At 40.5% G+C, this 15,893-nt stretch overlaps 1 protein-coding gene across 1 annotated transcript in view; it reads left to right on the forward strand.

The window, feature by feature from the left end:
- Positions 1–3,489: 3,489 nt before the first annotated feature.
- SAMD5 (sterile alpha motif domain containing 5) overlaps positions 3,490–15,893 on the forward strand; it is a 68,603-nt gene continuing 56,199 nt past the window's right edge. Inside the window, exon 1 of the transcript XR_006217926.1 lies at positions 3,490–3,632. The gene's annotated coding sequence lies outside the window, so the exon portion shown is untranslated. The remainder of the gene's footprint in view (positions 3,633–15,893) is intronic.

Below are 15,893 nucleotides of genomic sequence, written 5' to 3' on the forward strand. Positions count from 1 at the left end.
TCTATTTCTTCCTGTTTCAGTTTTGGTAGTTTATATGTTTCTAGGAATTTATTCATTTCTTCTAGGTGGTCCAATTTGTTGGCATATGGTTTTTCATAATATTCTTGTATAATTGTTTATGTTTCTGTGGTATTGGTTGTTATTTCTCCTCTTGTTTGTGATTTTATTTATTTGAATCTTGTCTTTTTTTTTCTTGATAAGTCTGGCTAGAAGTTTATCAACTGTATTGATTTTTTTTTTTGAAGAACCAGCTCCTGGTTTCATTAATCTGTTCTATTGTTTTTTTAGTTTCTATATAATTTATTTCTACTCTAATCTTTATGATTTCCTTCCTTCTGGTAGTTTTTAAGTTTTGTTCGTTGCTCTTTTTCTAGATCCTTTAGGAAAAAGTTATGTTCTTTATTTGAGTTTTTTTCCTTGTTTCTTGAGGTAGGCCTGTACTGCTATAAACTTCCCTCTTAGAACCACATTTGATGCATCCCAAAGGTTTTGGACTGTTGTGTTTTCATCATTTCCATGTACTTTTAATTTCTTCTTTTATTCCTGGTTGACCCATTCATTGTTTAGTAGCATGTTATTTAACCCCCAGGTATCTATGGTCTTTCCAGATTTTTTCTTGTGGTTGACTTCTAGTTTCATAGGATTGTGGTCTGAAAAGAGGCACAATATGACTTAGACCTTTTTTGAACTGTTGATGCTTGCTTTATGACCTAAAACGTGATCTATTCTGTGGGGATTAAGCTTAGAATTAGCTTAATTCTAGCTAATTAGGCCCTTAATTAGGCTCAGGCTTCCCTGAGCCTGTACTTATGGATCAACAAGGCATAACGAATTAGAAAGCCATAGGATGAACACACGCAAGTTTGGGTAAACAAGATTAGGTAAATAAGATTAGGTAAACGGGGCAAGGGCTCCCAATATAGGACAAATGGGGCAAAGGCCCCCAATATAGAACAAGTGGGGCAAAAGCCCGCTGTATAGGACAAAGGTATAGGAATAGGGAATCTCAGGATGAAAACATCCAAGATGAGGTAAACAAGATTAGATATTCAGGGTGGAAATGCCCCCCAACTTAGTATAATAGCAGAAAGTTGCTTTCATAGGAAGGAAGGACCAAATTAGGTAAACAGGTAAATAGGGCTATGGACTGCAGCTGGCAAATTTGCCCAGAGCAGAGCTAATTAGCAAAAGAAAGATGCCTTGCTGACCCTGAGGTAGCATGCTCAGTCTTTCTTGTCCCCTAGACCAGTTTAGGTAAACAGAGGTGGCGCCTCACATCTGCTGTAAACAACCTTTGCCCAGTGCCAGCATTTTGTCTTGTATTAACCCAAACCCCTAACACCGCATTTCTTCAAAACCCCCTTTCCCTCATGCCCATGAGTTAATGATCACGATTTCATTGTCTCTTTGTGCACGTATATCACCACAATTGTAAGCCTTCTGATCCTAATAAAAATGGAGCAAGGACCCTTACTCGGGGCTCTTGTCTCCTCCCAGACATTAGCCTCTCTCACATTTTTGATCCTGCATCCCTCTCTCTTACTGGACAAGAGAGAACTCCAGACCAAGTCTACGACACTATTCTGGAGAATGTTCCATGTGCACTTGAAAAGAACGTGTATTCTGCTGGTTTAGAATGCAGTGTTCTGAATATATCTGTTAAATCCATCTGGTACAGAGTGTCAGTCAAAGCCACTGTTTCCTTGTCGATTTTCTGTTTAGATGATCTGTCCATTGATGTAAGTGGGGTGTTAAAGGCCCCTACTATTGTAGTATTATTGATTAGTTCCTTTATGTTTATTATTCACTATTCTATGTATTTTGTTAATTACTTAAATTTCTTAACCCAATCTAAGTTTCTGCTTTCAGTACTGCCATTGTAGAGAGAAAAGATAGGATAATTTATTGTGATAAGTAATAGCTTTTAGTTCAATGTCTGCCATTTTGCTTTATAGATTGGTAGTGTTTTCTTTCTGTTTAAATTTTTTTTGTAGGAAAAAAACTTGCTTTGTACATGGAAAGAAACAATACAAATTCAAAACTTACAGATAAGGATTAGCACTATCACTCACCTCTTTAAAAAGTTTATACAAATACCCAGTCAAAACCAACAGGGTATCTCCCTTGAAATGTTATCTATATGAACTTCCAAGTAGACCACAGGACCATATACTATCTTGGAATGTCCTCAGAAGGCTCTGTCATTGATCAGGTATCTGTTGCAATTTTCAAAACTTACCTTTTCTCAGGTGTAGTTTATATCTAGTGACATTCACTCATCAGAATTTTGCCGTTCTGTGAATTTCATTATACATGTACCATCCTGAAACCTGCATGACGATTAAGATGTAGAACATTTCTCTCACTCCAAAATGTTCCTCCTTCTCACTTTGCTGTCCAGCCCTGGATCTGTCTCAGCCCACCAATGAAGTGCTCTATAATCATGGTATAGATTATGCCTTTTGTAGGTTTCCATATAAATGGCTTGAGAGAGCAAGGGAAAAATATTGGTTCCCTGTTTTTATTGTGGTTGATGGGTGAGGTTGTTGTGAGAATTCTTGCAGATGGGCAGGTGTTTGTGGTCTAAATCTTGAGCTAGATCCAAAGGAGGGAGCACCTCCTCTTTCTGACCAGCTTACCAAGGTGTGGTACACAAAGGAAGGAGAGGTGAGGCTTAAAGCTGTGGGCAGACATCAAAACTGAAGCCTGATTCTTTATCATAGTCACAAATTCAGTTTTAGAGGAGTAGGGTCCTCTAAAGGTTTGGAAGCTTTCCTGGAAAAGGTAATGTCAGAGACAACATGATTATTAAGAAAGGAATATTTTGGGGTGCCTGGGTGGCTCTGTCAGTTAAGCATCCAATTCTTGGTTTCAGTTCAGGTCATTGTCTCGTGGTTCTTGGGATCGAGCCCCGCATCAGGCTTTGTACTAATAGTGTGGAGCCTGCTTGGGATTCTCTCTCTCCCTCTCTCTCTGCCCCTGGTTTCTCTGTCTCTCTCAAAATAAATAAACATTAAAAAAAAGTTTTTCTTTATTCATTTATTATTTATTTTTTTATCGGCTCATAAATATATTGTAATTGCAAAAAGTTGAAAAAATACAGAAAAGTATAAATTCACTCATAACCTCATCATCCTACAATAATCCTGGTTAACAGGTTAACACTTTTGCAGTCGTTTTCCATACGGATTATTTTGATAATTAGAAAAGGTGAAACATGAATTTTTTTTTTCTGATGTGCTTTTAAGTACTTTCACCCTTTTCTCATCAAAGTCTTGGTAAAATTGTTGTTTTCAAGCTTTGTAATAGAAATGTTAACATTTATGTTCAATTTTACTGTCTCTGGTGATGCTTTTATCCTATTTTCTTGTTTTCTATCAATGTGGCAGAACGGAACCTGCTGCATTTTTTAAGAGTTTACAAATCTATGTTTCTTTGTTAGAAAAGTGTTAATTTTACCACATCTATTTCATTTTGCTGCCAGGAGACCGCTAGGATTCCAACTTGAACTTTCCCATTCAGCACCTCTACTGGCGCTCAGAATCCCAAAGAACCGACAGTTCTGCACGGCACCACGAAGAATACACCTGACGTTTGGATATCCACCTTCTATAACCACCTTCATCTTTCAGGTGTGTAAAGAACTTGTCGAGTCCAAAGGGAGAACTGCAAACGTTCATGTTTCAGGGAGAACTGCAAACGTTCATGTTTCAAAGATTTTGAGGAGGTTTGGTGATGTTTCTAATGATTGACAGAGTGGCTCTGTTCATTCCTGTAATTCTTGCCTTTTCAAATCCCTTCCTGGTATTCCTCAAATTACTTTCATTGCCACCACTCAGGGACAAATAAGAAAAAGAATTCTCTGTCACATCTTGCCTGTCACTTATCCTTTCTTGGCCATATCTATTTTGCTGTATTTTATTTAGTGAATATCAGGCCACATAGTTCACCTGTAAAATGAATGAAGGTAGCTCTATCATAGGGCAAAAACAGGCATGGCGTGGGATTTTGCAAAAAAAAAAAAAAAAAAAAAAAAGAAACAAGAAACAAAAAACAAACAAAAAAAACCCATCAAATGTGAAAGGACCTTGGTTGTTAAGGTAAAATCCTCTTGTGGCTTGTCCAAAGAAGGTTGACTGTGGATCATGGAAACATGTGACATGTTGCCCCTTCATATACATCAGAGACTTTTGTCTAAAGTATACAGAAAAAAAAATGTATGAAAACTGACAGTTCTTTTTTAAGGGGAGGATTTGTGGACTTTGTGGAATCATTGAGCAGAGTGTTTCTGGATATTTGTGTAGAACATAAAGCCTAAAACATTTACTCTGGGCCCTTTACAGAAAAAGCTTGTCAATTCCTGCCCCAGTCATCCATGATCACATAGAGAGAGAACTGTTTATGCCAAAATGCATGAAATCAGTGGTTACTAGTAACATAAGTAACATGGATTAATTCAAAAGTAAATTTTTATTGGTTACTGACTTAGAAGATAACAAGATTACACCCATCGCAAAAATGTATAGGAATGGGAAATATTCCAAGGCAGGACATTGAAATTACCCATGGTACAAAAAAACCAAAGCAAGTGACTTTGGAACAAGGGGAACTGTGTTTAACTTTTTTTTTTTTTTTTTAAAGATTTTATTTATTTATTTATTTATTTTGAGAGAGAGAGAGAGAGAGAGAGAGAGAGAGAGAGAGAGATTGATTCAGGGTCAGGACATGAAACCAGGCAGTGTAACTAAAACCTCAGGGACTTAACCATTCTGTATACCACTTTACCCAAAGATTCCAGTCCTGGGTGGCAGGTGCTCAGATCAGGGATCCATAATAAAACACTGTGGGGAGTGTGGAGTTTGGAAAGACAGGGATTTGGTGGTAGTCAGAAAACACATGTCAACCTTCCCGAGTAATTCTTAGCTTCAGACACCAATGAACTTTGGGCCACAGACTTACATTTACCTAGCCTCTGAACAAATCCTGTTCAAACTGGAGGGTAAATTAGGAGCAGAGCAGCCTCCCTCTCCCACTCCTTCCGTCCTCAGCCCTTGTTAGAGACGCCAAACTGAAATTTCCTCTCCCTCCCCCCCCCAATTCTCACCTGTGCCTTCCATTCTGAAAGACAGGGCTGCACCCCCACTTTCTTGTTTCGTATCTCCATTATATGCAGTACACCCACCATATTTTCCCCCCTCCCAGTGATGAACAACAGGTTGCCCCCCTGTCCCTATCATCACAAATAACATTGCAATGAACATCCTTAGAGACCATTGTGAGAGTCTGGGGGGGATATATATATAGCGGAATGGAACCGTTGAATCTTTGAACCAATCTGTGTGCCCCCCCCCTCCCCTGCAAGGCATGAAGGCTTCTATATACCAATTAATAGCAATATATAGTGTAGGTATCATACTTGACATTTTATTGGCAGAATAATACTCGGCATTTTCCAGCTGATCTTTCACAGCATCGTCCACGTATCCAGCCTAAAACTGCCAATCAGATAGCTCATCATTACCTGTGGCTCATTGTTCCGCTTGGAACCGGCAAGGCACCTGTAGCCCTTCATACTTACAATCAGCCGAGCACTAACTTATTGTGTTAACGTCCGTGTTTAGGCCTCTGTGCTTACCACTGTGCAGCAGGGCCCCTAGGGTAGCGAGCGAGTGTCTTTTCTGTCCAGAGGGCTTTTCACCACACCTGGCACGAGGGCACTCAGCACACGGTTGTGCATTCAAGCAAACGGAGAACAGAAGACCTATAACTTGCCAAGAAAGATGATTCGATTTGCAGCAGGTGGGATGAAAAGATCAATGTCATTGGTAGGGAGACATTCGCGCGCACGTGTCCTTCAGGGAAGATCTAGGACTTTGGATTTGGAGCAAAAGAGATAGTTTGGGGACAGAGCCGAGGATCAGCGAATTGCATGGATGGAAGTATATTGAGCGGGCGAGAGACCACAAGTGTCTTCAGCAATACAGGGAAGGGTGGTGTTGGCCAAATCGGAGCCACGGGGAGGCTCAGTGAGACAGGATCAGCAAGGGGGAGGGAATCAGTGCAGTGCTATCAAAGCCACAGGAGGTGTGGATGACCAAAGGGACCACTGTCTCATACAGCAGGGCGGTAGACTCAAAATGAGAGTATGCAGGGGCTGCTGGGTCTGAAAATTCGTATTTCACTGGCATCTTTGATAAAGCTCATTAATTTGTACTAATATGAAGACGTGTATGACATTTTTTTCTACTTATCTACAGAGAACATTTTGAACTTCCTTTTGTCTTAACTATTGTATGACGCTTGAAACATCTGTATAAAAGGGAAATTTAGAATGTAATATTATTACAGGAAAAATGGAATTTTGCTAAAAGAAGTCATGTTAAAATACTTGGCTTATAGATTCCTTGCACTCTGTGAGGCGCCTTTTAAAAAAAAACCATTAACCATTTCCCTTGTTTCATGATAGCAATTAAGAGCTCCTTTGAAAGTGTAGGAGCCCTGCATGTTTTTTTTAATTTATTTTTAATGTTTACTTATTTTTTGAGAGACAGAGCACGAGCAGAGGAAGGGCAGAGAGAGAGAGAGAGAGAGAGAGAGAGAGAGAGAGAAAGGGAGACACAGAATCCGAAGCAGACTCCAGGCTCCAAGCTGTCAGCACAGAGCCCGACATGGGGCTCGAACCCACAGAGGACCGTGAGATAATGATCTGAGCTAAAGTCAGAAGTTTAACCAACTGAGCCACCCAGGCGCCCCTCTTCATGTTTTAAAGAAAGGCACAACCTGGTCTTTCTAACACACAGTAACATTGACACCACTGGCTTCAAAGAAATCTGCTTTTACCTGAAATTCCATAGGAACAAGAAGATACATGGACCTAACTTCCTGTAAGTTTACATAATTTATTGTTGCATTCTTATTTATCATCTAGTATTTTCCTCATAGACTTTCCATTTTTTAATGGACACACTAGGATTTTTGTCAAAAAAAATTTTAAACACTTTCTCCATTAATCTCATAGAACTTGCTGGAGAATATAGATTTTTCCAAGATCCTAAATTTTGATGTCTTTGGAAAAAGTCTGCTTGATAGCTTTTATATTTTATAAATCTTTCATGGTATTTTTTGTCAGTTATTCTCCTTCTCCCGATCAAAAGCGTGATCTTTCAGAATTTTCTGGAAAGACAAAAAAATTGCCTTAAGTCATTTTCACTGCTTCTAGGTATAGAATTAAATTAATGCAATAAAAGTTAAAGAAGAAACTCTTCCTTTCCTATAGCTGTTGTGCTCATTTCTTTTATTTCCTTTGTGCCTGAAATTTATGTCTCTGTGTGCTCACAGTGACTTGTAAATCGTCTTTACCCGTCTACACCAGTAATCTCAGGCCCTGGAAAAACATTTCTGAGTCCTGTGATTTCCTTTCCTGTAGCATTTTCAGGGTGGTAGGTTATATCAAGGAATTTCAATCAGAATGTTAAGGTGGGTTGTCTGGAATTCTATCAAGTATAATCATCATTTCCTTGTCTCTCTAACATCAGGACTAGTATTTCTTTTAAAGTACGGTAATTGATGCTCATAATTATAACCCCAAGCAGCCACACTGCCTTCTGAATCAGGAAGGTTGCCAATATGGTTTTGAGTAGGCATTTTATTTATACGAATCCATTAAAAATGTATAATCCCATATAAGAAAGTTTTTGATTGTATCGTTTGATTAAGTAGATCAATTCTTCTGCTTTCTCCCAGGTAACAGAAAGACTGACTGTTAAACCTCTAAGTTTGTTTGATTATTCCACTTCTCATTCCTTGTATGTCAAGCCAGTCTTGTATTTTACCCCGTGTTATTTCTTTAAGTCCAAACGTGGTCAAAGCAAACCCTCCGTCAGCTCTGCACCTACACCTGAGCATCCTGTCACAGCTGAAGGAGGACACACAGTCCCGCTGACTGGTCTCATTAAATTTATGACTGTCAGCCTCCAATATAACCCCAGGATGGCTGGCGTCCCTGCTCTATTTTTCCAGTCAACTCACGCTCCCATGCTCTAGCAGGACTGAGTCTATCCCATCTCTTATCTCCCTTCCCTTCCTCCTCTCTCTCATCAGGTGACCTTGCCTTCGGTCACCAATCAGAATAGAACTTCCACATTCTCTCATTACCAAATCTCACCTCCCTGCATCTGTCCCCACAGACACTGCTTTCCCACCTATAACAAATAAAGTGAACCAGCTGGGCTCCTGCCCAAGGCCAGACCCTCCGCTCATGCCCTGGAATCCTTCCCCTCCTGGCCACCCAAGGCCTCTGTTCCTGCATCACCTGCTTCCCCGCTTCCCGGATCATTTTCTCTAGAGCCCCACATACGGCAATTTCTCCCATCCCTCAACAAGACCTTCCTTTACCACTCTCCTTCCCTAGGCGCAGCCCCATTTGTCAGATCCCTTCTAGCTACGCCCCTGAACCAAGTGGGGTTTTTTTTTGCCACGCCCACTTTCTTCCCTCCGTCTCTCCTGAGCCCACTCTGACCGAGACTGTTCCCCACGAGGCCAGGCACTGGTCTCCCTATTGCCCCATTGGAAGTCAGTTTTGGTTCCCGCATCTCTGAATCCCTCTGCAGCAGTGACCACAGTCATTGTTCATTCCCCTCTTGCAGTGGCCTGGTTCACATCTCCCAGATCCCCACCTCACTGGCTTCTTCTTCTGCTTCTCTCCTGTGGCTCGTCAGAGTCCCATCCAGATTCTCCACGTTGTGGTGCCCTGAAGTTTCATCCTTTGCTTTCCTTCATCCAGTCTTATTTCATCTTATGACTTTAAATAGCAACCGCCTCTTAAACGGCCCTTTGCATTTCTTCCCAATGGCTCTCCCCTCACTACAAGCTCCCCTCAATGGCTCCACTTAGATGCATCAGGCGCCTGAAACTCCCTGTGTCCAATGAAGACCTTTGCTTCCTCTCCGCCCCCACTCCCCAACTCACTCCTCTTCTGTCTGCTCTATTTCGGGATGTGGCAACTCGTACCCCCATTCGCTCGTGCCAACAATTTAGGGGTCCCCACAGGTTCCTCCCTTTTCAACAGTCCACACCCAACAAGTACCACTAGTATATCACACATTCTGAACACGTCTCATCATGTTTGCCATGGTAGTGGTCTAGTCCAAGGCCTTGCTGGGCCCACTGAAGTAGCTTCTTGTGAGGTCTCACCTCCTCTGCGCTTGGTCCCTGTGGTTTCTACTCCACGGAGCAGCCAGAGTAGCCCTGTTCAAGTATAAATCAGCTCAAGGTCCCCTGCTCAGAACCCTCCCGCGGCTCTCCATCACATTTGAAACAAGCTCCGGGGGCGCCCGGCGTCTGACTTCGGCTCAGGTCATCATCTCGCAGTTCTTGAGTTCGAGCCCCACGTTGGGCTCGCTGCTGTCAGCACGGAGCCCGCTTTGGATCCTCTGTCCCCCTCTGTCTGACCCTCCCCCGTGCATGTGCACCCTCTCTCTCAAAAATAAATAAATATTAAAAATAAAAAAAGAAGAAGAAAGAAGCTCCAATGCCCTTGTGGTGATTTGGTCCTGCCTCCCTCTCTACTCGGACTGCTACCACTGTCCCCCACTTTCACTTTGCTCCAGTACACAGACCTTCTCCCCAAACGCACGATGCTTGATGCTGCCTCAGTGCCTTTGCATTTGCGGTTCCCTCTACCCCGCACATTTCTTCCTCCAGGTGTTTCAGGATATTCTTTCTTCCTTTCTATATTTTTCTTCATATTTTTTATCTTCACCCGAAATATAGTTATTGATGCAAGCCTCATGAGAACGGAGACTGTCTCTCTCTGGCACTGCTGTGTCTCCACGCTTAGAACAGCACTTGATATTACAAATTAAAACAAAGAAACCCCAAAACAAAAACAAAAACAAAAAGGAGCACCTGGGCGGCTCTGTCGGTTAAGCCTCTGACTTGAGGCTCAGGTCATGATCTCGCGGTCCGTGAGTTCGAGTCCCACATGGAGCTCTGTGCTGACAGCTCGGAGCCTAGAGCCTGCTTCAGATCCTGTGTCCCCCTCTCTCTGTGCCACTCCACTGCTCACATGCTCTCTTTCTCTCTCTCAAACATAAATAAACATTAAAAAATTAAAAAAAAAAAAAGAACAGTGCTTGATGCATGACAGGCACTTAAATATTAAATGACAAAAGAAATAATGTCATAAAGTATTTTTCCAATTTTTAAATTCTAGTTCCACCCTACTGGTGCACCAAACATAGATTGTATGTAAAGCTCCTTTCAGCCCTTCTGGTTCTGACCCCCTGCAACTCTGACCTCCACATAGTATCTCTGATCTCTGTCATCATCAATCTCCCCCTCTGAGAGGCGGTAAGCAGTGTGTTTTAATTACAATAGACCATCTTGTGTCTGTCCGCAGGGTTGTAGGTCGGCCCACAGGACAATGTGGAATTTGCATACCCTATGTATTTGTTTAACTTGTTACCCTGGACATTTGAAAACACGTAAAATAGTAAAGAAAATAATATAATGAGCCAGATTTAGTATCTCCCAGCATCAACAATGAATTCATGGCTAATCTCGTTTCATGTATTATCACCTCTTGCCTCTCCAGGTTATTGTGAACCAAATCCCGGGCTTTATATCATTTTGCCTCCAAAATTTTCATCTCTATAGAACGTCTCCATTAAAAAAAAAAAAAAAGGAAAGCACACATAGCTATGGTACTATTATCACACCTAAAAATTATCAGTAGTTTCCTAATATCAACAAATTTTTAGTCAGCGTTCACATTTTTCTCATTTTCTTATAGCAATATTCAACAGTGCTGTTTGAATCAGGTTCCAGAAAAAAAAAAAAAAAGTCCGTATTTTAAAACTGGTTGATCTGCTTGTTATTTCTCTTGTCAAAGCCTCCTCTCTCTCTCTCTCTCTCTTTCTCTCCCCACCCAACCCTACCCGGCCATTTTTGTTTAAGGAAACCAGTTGGGTTTTTTCTCCAGAGTCTCCCTCGGTCTGAATCTTGCTGACTGCATCTTTCACAATTTCAAGAAATTGGTAGATGTAGAGCTCGGAACAGAATCAGGCTCGGTATTACTTTTGGCAAGACTACTTTATAGGTAGTGTCTATTTCCAATAGGAAGTAATAACGAGTAATAACAATGTCTGAATGTCACTCTTTTGGTGATGTTGTCAGCCATTGACATTCTTTAGATCAGCATTTATCAAACCTTTTGTTTTATGAGTACATTATACTCTTAAAAATTATTGAGGATCCACAGAACTTCTGTTTATGTGGACTTTATCTACTGATATTTATCACATTAGAAATTAAAACTAAGAAAACTTTAAGTGATTTTCTTCTTCTTTCTTTTTTTTTTTAATGTTTATTTTTGAGAGAGACAGAGTGTGAGTGGGGAAGGGGCAGAGAGAGAGAGAGGGAGACACAGAATCTGAAACAGGCTCCAGCTCTGAGCTGTCAGCACAGAGCCCTACGCGGGGCTTGAACCCATGAACCGTGAGATCGTGACCTGAGCTGAAGTCGGACACTTAACGGACTGAGCCATCCAGGCACCCCAAAACTAAGGAAACTTTAAAACATTTATTTGTTTAAAGTAACAATAATAAACCCCTACATGTTAACACAAATACCATAATTTCATGGGAAGTAACTATATTTTCTAAAATAGAAAGTTCACAAGAAAGGAAGCATTGTTTTACATTTTTATAAATATATATATTTTAATTTTTAATGTTTATTTTTTAGAGAGAGTCAGAGAGTGAGCGTTTTTGTATCATTTTGTATCAATTGCTGGGTCATAGGGTCAGCCTAGTACTTTTCAAAGATTCTTGGGAAGCTCCTCTCTATGTAGTTATGCCACTACCAAACAATTATATTTCTTTTGTTTTATTTCTAGTTTGGGGAGGTTACCTCTTAAAATTTAATTTTATAATTACCTTTCATGGCTTCACAGTCAAATCTACAAAGTAAAGTTATTTAAAGTCCCATCCCCGTCCCTTCCATCCTTTCCATATATCTCTTTTCGGGTAACCATTTCTGAAATTATAGGGCATATATCCATACTTCCTCTTCATTGAGTAGAGAGTAGCATGTTATAAGTACTTTCCCCCATCTTGAGTTTTTGTTTTCTTTTCTTTTGTTTTTGTTTCAAATAGTAATATGTCCTGGTATTTCAAACAGTGATATGTCTAGTGTATGGAGATAGTCCTGATCCCTTTAACAGTTGCCGCCTACTTCGTTGTGCTGACTTATTCCGTAGCCTATTCCATCAGTCCCTTATTGATGGGCATTTGGTTCTAATAGTTAGCTAATACAAACAAGACTGGGATAAATAGTTTTATGCATACTTAATTTTTAGAAACTTTGCTAGTATTTTTGGGAAAGATTTGTAGAAGTGGGATTGCTAAATTGAAGGGTAAATGAACATGATGTTTGGGGGAATGTTGCCAAATCCTCCTCTATCGGTGCGGTGCGGGTTATTTTTTCTCATTTCTCAGATCCACCATTTTATCCTCCACTTAAAGCCGCTGAGACCTGAACTCAGCACACCACATTTCTGCTGTACCGGCGGACTCCCTGTTGAGTTTTGGTAAAAGTGTGCTGGAGGCAGAATGCAAATCAGGAAAACGGACAAGGGATTTACTGCCTTCTGCTTTGTTGCCTCCAGTAAGGGGAGGATATGGTATCTGATTTTCTACACTCCTAGAACCCACTGTTAGGTTTCTGCCCCAGGCAGTCAGTAACCTACCCTAGAAACCTCTGCTCTGTGGGGCCTCCTTTGAACTCTTGGGGTTCATGCCCAGTGAGATGGTACCCTTTCTTCAAAGGTCCGATCCTAGCTCACCGGGTCTTTTCTCCTAACCAGTCAGGTCGCCTTTCTCTTAACCAGTCAGGCAGTGCGACTTTCTCAGGATTCTGGGTTCCAGCTCAGCAGGGATCCTTCTCCAAGTGTCCGTATTCGAATCCCAACCTGTTTCCTTGGTTTCCTCAACTTCTAGGGAAAAAAGCTTCTTCCTGGAATTACTATATTGTGAGACTGCAGGGTTTACTTTTGGTCTTTTAGATTCAATACCTGGTTAACAGTTCTCTTTTAATTAAATTAGATAATGTGAATTTTATTTCTCTGAGTCTGACCAATGTATGGGTTTTGTCATCTTGCATTTATTTACCCTCAATCTGTGAGAATGTTCATTTCTCTACAGCCTCGGCAACAGAGTTTGTTGCTAAACTTTTGGATTTTTGCTAATCTGTTAGGTAAGCCATGGCTTCTCAGTAGAGTTTGAATGTGTTTTTCTTTTATTTGGGGAAGGTGGAGAATCGCTCAAATGAATATCCATTTGTATTATTGCTTGTAACTATCTGTCCCATTTCCCCATAGGTCTTCTGCCTGTTTCCTTCTCTATTTTTAGATGCTTTATTTTTCTTTCTTTGCTTTTTTTTTTTTTTTTTTTTTGGTATTAACTATATCAATCCTTGATTGTCATACAAATCTGAATATTTTCCCACAGGGTGTCATTTATCTTTTTACTTTGCTAGTGACAGTTGATTTTTTTTTTTTTTTAGTTTTTATTTTATTTGTTTGCCATGCATGCATTTTTTTATATTTATGTAATCAAATGTTAGCAATTTTTTTCCCATTCTTTCTGGAAATTGAAGCAAAATTAAGAAAGTCTTCCCCATATACTTATATTTTCTTTTAATAAGTATATCATTTTATCTTTATCTTTAAGCTTCTGATCCATTTGGAATTTATCCTTGTGTACAATATAAACAATGAATCGTTTATGTTTTTCTGGGCAGGTTTCCTGATGACCCCCTTTCTTGGCCACTAGCAAGTTCTCTGAGGTCAGAACACCCTGGCTGAGAGCATGTTTTCAAGACCATGACTGTGGTCCAAGGGGGTCTGGGCTCACTCAGACAAGACAGCTGAACAACCCTAAAAGAGAGTCTGAAATTTGGTTTTGATGAAACTGTTAAACTGAAAAGTTTTAAAGGTGTAGCCAAAACATCTGCTATTCCCATATTTGTCAACCATCCTTTTAGGAACAGGGCTCTGCTGGCCTAAGGATCTGATGTTGCACTCAGGTTTTATGTTGCCACATCCATAAATAAGGTCTAAGATGTCATATATATATCAAAAGTGACCCCAAAGGTTAGCGTTTCGAAACTGCAATGCACACTACCTGTCTCCAAAGCTGGAAAGACCTCAGGCTTCCACAGAAGTTCTAATTATGTGCCAGTTTCTTGCAAGTCAAGGATTCAAGAGTTTTAGCCTACATATTCCAATAGCAAAAATTTTCTTAGAAGATTTTATTTTAATTTTTTAATTTGAGAGAGAGAAAGAGAGAGAGAGAGAGGGAGAGAATATTAAGCAGGCTCACTCAGTATAAAGCCTAACATGGGGCTCGATCCCACCACCCTGGGATCAGGACCTGAGCCAAAATCGAGTCAGGTGTGCAACCCACTGAGCCATCCAGGTGTCGCTAAAAAAACTTTATTTTTAAGTAATCTCTACACCCAATGTGGGGCTTGAACTCACAACCCCACGATCAAGAGTTGCATGGTCTACCAAGTGAGCCAGCTAGGCACCCCCCCCAATAGCAAATTTAAGTCAAATTAGAAGGAATAGATTTTAAAACAAACCTATGAAATGACTTTGCTTCAAAAAAGACAACCTACAACCTCCCAGTCATCTGGAGCCAGGTAGATCTCAAGAAGTAGCCTCCATCAAATTCTTTGTCCTAACTCCGGAATGGAAGTCACTGTTAGATGGGAACAGCTAATATTTATTTGATTTGGACACCTGGTTATCAATTGAGTGATTGCAATGTTGTGGTTACATAAATAACTTTCACTTTTCTGAAATAGCTTTGAAAAAAAAAAAGTTTATTTGTTTTTTGAGAGAAAGGAAGAGAGAGAGCATGTGCACGTGCACGCCTGTGTTTGTGGAGGAGGGGAGTGGGCAGAGAGGAAGGGAGACAGAAACTCGAAAGCAGGCTCTAGGCTCCGAACTGTCAGTGCAGAGCCCGACTTAGGGTTCAGACTCTCGAACCGTGAGTTCGTGACCTGAGCTGAAATCAAGAGTCCGTCGCTTAACTGACCGAGCCATCCAGGAGTCCTGAAATAGCTTTTCTCAATATCGTTTCATTCGTAGGAGATTATACAACCTAACTTTTAGGTTCATTTTTGCTGACTTAGACTGGAAAAAAAAAAAAAAAAGGAAGTTCTGAGAGCTGCTTATGGTTATTTAACGAAATACCCCACCTATCATTTTACCTTAGAAAACACTGGACTAATACTTTCGCCCTCTTTGTGGGTGCATTTAAAAATAATAGAATGTTTGGGGATTACCAGAGATGAGAGGATACGAATGTAAAAAAAATTGGATCTCATTTTATTGTCTATCACTATCCTCTTCTCGCTGGGCTATCTTTCTGTTAGTGACCTCCAGGTCTTTGACTTCTTGCACATTTTTCTTTTCACCTTTTGTTCCCTCCCTAAAGAAAGAAAGGCATGTTATAATAGAAATGAATAATCTAATGGTATCCTGCTGTGACTCCCTACTGTTTCTTGTCTCTCCTTCTTGCATATATGTGTTGTCACACGAGTATAATGTATACAGATCAGACATCTTACCAGACGCCTCCACCCAGGCTTCCCCTAATGTAGTTGCCTCACCCCCAGCCACCAGAGAACAGATTGCCCGTTACATCACTCAAGTGTATTGTTCTCATTTCTCCCTATGGCATATGTTCCTTCTAGATGCTTTTTAGCTCATGGTTAAGGAGAGGCAAAACATATTCTGCATTTTAAGATTAATATTATATATACTTGACTTTTACAAGGCTAGACACCCTGGGGACTGACGTTTAACAGATGTTAATGGAATTTAA

The sequence above is a fragment of the Panthera tigris genome, chromosome B2 (genome assembly GCF_018350195.1).
Source record: "Panthera tigris isolate Pti1 chromosome B2, P.tigris_Pti1_mat1.1, whole genome shotgun sequence".
Taxonomy (NCBI): domain Eukaryota; kingdom Metazoa; phylum Chordata; class Mammalia; order Carnivora; family Felidae; genus Panthera; species Panthera tigris.